Source organism: Borostomias antarcticus, assembly GCF_949987555.1.
Source record: "Borostomias antarcticus genome assembly, chromosome: 12".
NCBI classification, from domain to species: Eukaryota; Metazoa; Chordata; class Actinopteri; order Stomiiformes; family Stomiidae; genus Borostomias; species Borostomias antarcticus.
This window is the reverse complement of record NC_140245.1, coordinates 2850043-2856460: the sequence shown is the minus strand read 5'-3', so window position 1 is coordinate 2856460 and position 6418 is coordinate 2850043.

The following is a 6418-nucleotide window of genomic DNA, read 5'->3' as shown; positions in this document are numbered from 1 at the left end:
CCCTCCCTCTCTCTCTCCCTCTCTCTCTCGCTCTGAATAAAACACTCTCCCTCCCTCTCTCTCTCCCTCTCTCTCTCGCTCTGAATAAAACATGAATAGGAGTATCAGATGGGAGAGAGCAGTGTCCATCCAGGCCTCTCTAATGGCTCCCCGACCCGCCCAATCCCTACGACGGCGGCCAGAACCTGCCGGCCAGAGAGGCGGGCAGATGAGAAGATCCCCCTCTGACCGGGTCGTCTTTCTGCCGTGCGGTCAGTCCTCCTCGGTCAGGAGAGAAAGCAGAGCCCGTAGGACCAGCCGGGTGAGCTGACCACCACAGGCACTATTTTGTTGTCAAACAAGGCGTGACGCATCCCGAGGTATCAAACTACGGCTCCTATTCATGATATTTCCGCCGACGCGCGCGTTCACCGAGCTCCCTGAAATTCAATCGAAGCTGCATTGCAGCAAACGCGAACCAGCATTTGTTTTTATTCTGCTCGCCCTGGGGGGAATAAATATCGGGTTTAGGCAGGTGGGAAAAAAACATCCTAGTATAACATGATTCCTGAAGGGTGTGTTTGACGGAGCCCAGTGGTCCAGTCCCCCCCCCCCCCCCCCCCCCATGTTCTCACCTGGCCAATCAGGAGCTCCCAGATGCTCCTCCGGTGCGGATCAGCCAATGAGAAAACGCACGTGGCGGCTTTGTGTGTGGCTCATCCCACCCAGACGTATCACTATGGTAAACCTTTTGTAGACAGTTATGTAAATATGCTCGGCTCCCCCATTGAGGCGTAGCTAGTGGGAAGCCGAGGGGCGGACTCAGAGAGAGCGCAGAGAGAATTTTATCAGGTGGCGTGGGTGGGGGGGGTCGAGGGCCTCTTTTGCGTGAATTAGTCGGGGGTGGGGGGGGGGGTGGGGGGCGGCCCTGGGAATCAGGCACGCAGCGCACGTAAGCGGCCTGGAACGGGAACAGTGTCAGCTCTGCGCTTTACATTGTGTCGGTGGAGCCGAGTCAGCGTTTGGGAACGAGTGCAGACGCCAAAGCCCCCCCCCCCCCCCACACACACACACACACACCACACACACACACACACACACACACACACACACACTCCACACACACACACACTTCCCTCCTGCGTTCCTCGGCCCCCTCCTGTGGGACTGGAGAGGGACGGACATTAGCATAATTGGCTTTAAGCGTTTGCATAAAACACCCAGGTCTGGTACCCCCCCCCCCCCCCCCCCCCCCTCGAGACCATGAGACCCTGCAGGGCCAGTGCAGCTCTGACTCTACCGCACAGAGAGAGAGAGAGAGAGAGAGAGAGGGAGAGAGAGAGAGAGAGGAGAAGACAATAGATATCGATACAAGCGGGTGAAAGAGAGGGATGGAGAGGGGTGGGGGCAGAGAGAGAGAGAGTGAGAGAACAAGGGATAGAGAGACAGAGAGAGAGAAAGGGATAGAGAGAGAGAAAGAGGGATAGAGAGAGAGAAAGAGGGATAGAGAGAGGCAGAGATAGAGAAAGAGGGGTAGAGAGAGAGAAAGAAGGATAGAGAGAGAGAAAGAGGGATAGAGAGAGGCAGAGATAGAGAAAGAGGGGTAGAGAGAGAGAAAGAGGGATAGAGAGAGATAAAGAGGGGTAAAGAGAGAGAAAGAGTGGTAGAGAGAGAAAGAGGGATAGAGAGAGATAGAGAGAGATAAAGAGGGATAGAGAGAGAGAAAGAGGGATAGAGAGAGGCAGAGATAGAGAAAGAGGGGTAGAGAGAGAGAAAGAGGGATAGAGAGAGATAAAGAGGGATAGAGAGAGAGAAAGAGGGATAGAGAGAGAGAAAGAAGGATAGAGAGAGAGAAAGAGGGATAGAGAGAGGCAGAGATAGAGAAAGAGGGGTAGAGAGAGAGAAAGAGGGATAGAGAGAGATAAAGAGGGGTAAAGAGAGAGAAAGAGTGGTAGAGAGAGAAAGAGTGGTAGAGAGAGAAAGAGGGATAGAGAGAGAGGCAGAGAGAGAGAAAGAGGGATAGAGAGGGAGATAGAGAGGCTGTCTGTCTTGCAGCATGTCCATGCGGGGCCCCCAGGTGCCAGGCTACACTGTGGGAGTGGCCGTGCTCTGTGGTGCGTTACTATGGTCCAGGGCCCCTCGGAGGACACGCCCCCAGCTGAACCACAGAGTCTGACTGAGACGCCTCCGACCACGTGAGCTAGAAGGTTGTCAGGATCAGAATCCGTTTATTGCCGTGCAGTTTTTCAACGTACTAGGAATTTGCTTTTGGCCGTGGTGCAAAACATCATAATCATAATCAGAATGATACTCTGATGTTATGCACCACGACCAAAAGCAAATGCGTAGCATTTGAGACGACATGGGACAGGGTGCAGGGACGAGACAGGACAGTGCAAACAGCGAGTGTACAAGATGCTAATGTGAAAAGGATACGCTAAGAAAAACGATACACAAAAAGTAGTGCAGTCAGTATATATACAGTGAGTATGCAGTGTGTAGTGTATAAGTGAGTGTGTGTATATACAGTATGAGTGCGGTGTGTCCTGTACACTACATTGTTTGCTGTGCACTAATGTGATTTTTTTCTGCTTAAGATTTTTTTTTTAAACTGCAGTGGAAATCCTGTTCTGCTGCTTCAGTCTCTGGTCCAGAGTGATGGAGCGCTGGTCTGTTAGTCTCTGGTCCAGAGTGATGGAGCGCTGGTCTGTTAGTCTCTGGTCCAGAGTGATGGAGCGCTGGTCTGTTAGTCTCTGGTCCAGAGTAATGGAGCGCTGGTCTGTTCTGCTGGTCTGTTAGTCTCTGGTCCAGAGTGATGGAGCGCTGGTCTGTTAGTCTCTGGTCCAGAGTGATGGAGCGCTGCTCTGTTCTGCTGGTCTGTTAGTCTGTGGTCCAGAGTGATGGAGCCCTGGTCTGTTAGTCTCTGGTCCAGAGTGATGGAGCCCTGGTCTGTTAGTCTCTGGTCCAGAGTGAAGGAGCGCTGGTCTGTTAGTCTCTGGTCCAGAGTGACGGAGCGCTGGTCTGTTAGTCTCTGGTCCAGAGTGATGGAGCGCTGGTCTGTTAGTCTCTGGTCCAGAGTGATGGAGCGCTGGTCTGTTAGTCTCTGGTCCAGAGTGATGGAGCGCTGGTCTGTTCTGCTGGTCTGTTAGTCTCTGGTCCAGAGTGATGGAGCGCTGGTCTGTTAGTCTCTGGTCCAGAGTGATGGAGCGCTGGTCTGTTAGTCTCTGGTCCAGAGTGATGGAGCGCTGGTCTGTTCTGCTGGTCTGTTAGTCTCTGGTCCAGAGTGATGGAGCGCTGGTCTGTTAGTCTCTGGTCCAGAGTGATGGAGCGCTGGTCTGTTAGTCTCTGGTCCAGAGTGACGGAGCGCTGGTCTGTTAGTCTCTGGTCCAGAGTGACGGAGCGCTGGTCTGTTAGTCTCTGGTCCAGAGTGATGGAGCGCTCGTCTGTTCTGCTGTGCTGCGTCTGGGAGGTCGGAGGTCAGAGCCTGTTCGTTGCCCTCCACAGTCTGAACTTGGCTTGTTAGGCTGGACTGTGTGGAGAAGACACATGCACACGCACGCTCTCTCCATCTCTCTGTCTCTGTCTCTCTCTCTGTCTCTTGCTCTCCATCTTTCTCTCTCTCTCCATCTCTCTCTCTCTCTCCATCTCTCTCTCTCTACAGTGCATCTCTCTCTTCATATCTCTCTCCTCTCTCTCCATCTCTCTCTGTCCTCTCTCCATCTATATCTCTCCTCTCTCCATCTCTCTCTCTATCTCTCTCCTCTCTCTCATCTCTCTCTGTATCTCCCTCTATCTCCATCTCTCTCTATCTCTTTCTCTCCCCATCTCTCTCTCTCTCTGTCTCTCTCTCTGTCTCTTGCTCTCCATCTTTCTCTCTCTCTCCATCTCTCTCTCTCTCCATCTTTCTCTCTCTCTCCATCTCTCTCTCCCCATCTCTCTCTCTCCATCCCTCTCTCTCCATCTCTCTCTCTACAGTGCATCTCTCTCTCTATATCTCTCTCCTCTCTCCATCTCTCTCTCCTCTCTCTCCATCTCTCTCTCCTCTCTCTCCATCTCTATCTCTCCTCTCTCCATCTCTCTCTCTATCTCTCTCCTCTCTCCATCCCTCTCTCTCTCTCTCCATCTCTCTCCATCTCTCTCTCTGCCCTCTCTGACAGGAGTTAAAGCTCACTAGTTAAATCTCATACAATCCCTCCCGTTCATAACTGTCCCTTCCACCTGGTGCTTAATTAAGGCGGTGTTCATTTTCCCCTGAGAGCTTCTGCCTGTCCCCCTCCGTCCCCTCCGTCCCCCTCCGTCCCCTCCGTCCCCTCCGTCCCCCTCCGTCCCCTCCGTCCCCCTCTGTTCCCCTCCGTCCCCTCTGTCCCCTCTGTCCCCCTCCGTCCCCTCCGTCCCCCTCCGTCCCCTCCGTCCCCCTCCGTCCCCCTCCGTCCCCTCCGTCCCCCTCCATCCCCCTCTGTCCCCCTCCGTCCCCTCCGTCCCTCTTCGTCCCCCTCCGTCCCCCTCCGTCCTCCTCCGTCCCCCTCTGTCCCCTCCATCCCCCTCCATCCACCTCCGTCCCCTCGGCCCGCTGGTGCTTCCCAGTGGACATCAGGAGCAGGAGCTCAGCTTTCAGACGTCCTCTGCAGAGCCAGGGCCTCATCTGCACGGGGACGGGGTAGAGTAGACTAGGGCTGGGTATAGATTCGAATTTCAAGAATCGATTAGATTCCGATTCACAAGGTTCAGAATCGATTATCACGATTCGATTCGATTCAGTTCGATTCGGTTAGTGTTACTAAAACCTGTTTGTTTGTTTTTTAGCTGTAACCTTAATAACATGACTGCTAAGTTATGCAACACATCACACATCAATACTAGGGCTGGGTATCGATACTGATTTCCAAAAATGAATTTATGAATGAATTAATGAACTATTCATCCTTCGTTTATTCATTCATTCATTAAATAAAAGATAGATTTTGGGATTCATGAGTCAATTCAGAATCGATTCAGAATCGATTTATAGATTTTTTTAACCCAGCCCTAGCGACGACTCTGCTATAATAGTCCTGCATGAAAGACCGTGACTGTCACCGGCCCTCATTCATCACACCATGCTGCTCCACGTCGGTGGATTCAGTTACAGGGCCTCAAGGGTCTTTCTGTTCATCGACACAGACACACACACACAGTAGAACGCGTGCGAGCGGCAACACAAAACACAACACACGCAAATGCTTTCTTCAGGGGTCGCCGGTGGAATTTGTCCTCTGCATGTCTCCCATCCAAGCCGTCCTCCTCCTCCAGGAGCAGTGGGCGGCCATCGTTCAGTCCGAGTGTTCAGGCCAGGTCCTGGTCAGGGACAGGACTGAAGAGCGATCTGTTCTCCTGCATGTTTTTCATATTGGGTTCTTCGGGAGGAAACCCTCGTGAACACGGGGAGAACATGCAGTTTGCCCTTCTTGCTGTGAGGCGACGGTACTAGGTACTGCGCCACCGTGCCGCAAGTGAGCGATTTTGGGGTTCAAGGACACTTCGGCACACTCCCGGAGCTGGGATCGAACCAGGGACCTTGCGATCCCCATCTGCCTCCATTCATTACACCATGCTGAGACATGTCAGTGTATTCAAGCTGTTCCCACCGCGTGAGGTAGATTGTTCTAGACTCTGTCCTCTCACTTTCTAGGCCAAAGCTTTCAGAGCTTTCTGTACGAAATGCACATTATTGCACAGTATTGCATTTGCTCAAGATTCAGTATTGTTCGTGTGAGTGAGCCGGCTTTAGAAAGGCTGGTCACCGGATGGTGGAGCATCGCTGCCCTCTAGTGGAGACAGCAGGTACACCCAGGTGAAATAATTCTGCAATACACGAGCTAAACTGCAATACACGAGACAGACAGTATAGCGAATTACAACCTCACCTTCACATTCAGACTGTCGTAGATGTTTTGAGAACCGCAATAATATGTACAGTACGCCTATTCAATATTTTTTTTAAATGAGCATAAGCTTGGGAGCGTTTAACTGAAGAGTCAAGGCCTGAGAACGGAAGAAAACCCACTTTATTATCAGACAGACACGCCCACATGCATGCAGGCAGCGGTGACTACAAACACACGCAATGCGGTCTGCCCATGAAATGTGATCTCTGCCTTTGACCATCCATGCTGTCCTTCATCCTCAGGCAGCCAGGAGCAGTGGGCAGATTTTTGCGCCCGGGGTCCAAGTCCAAGTGCTCAGTCCAGGTCCTGGTCAGGGACAGGGACATTCTGAGATTGTCAGTGGTTGGTCATTCTCTGAGCTGGTCAGTGGTTGGTCATTCTCTGAGAGGGCTAGAGAAGCTGTTGGTCAGTGGTTGGTCATTCTCTGAGCTGGTCAGTGGTTGGTTATTCTGAGCTGGTCAGTGGTTAGTCATTCTGAGCTGGTCAGTGGTTGGTCATTCTCTGAGCTGGTCAGT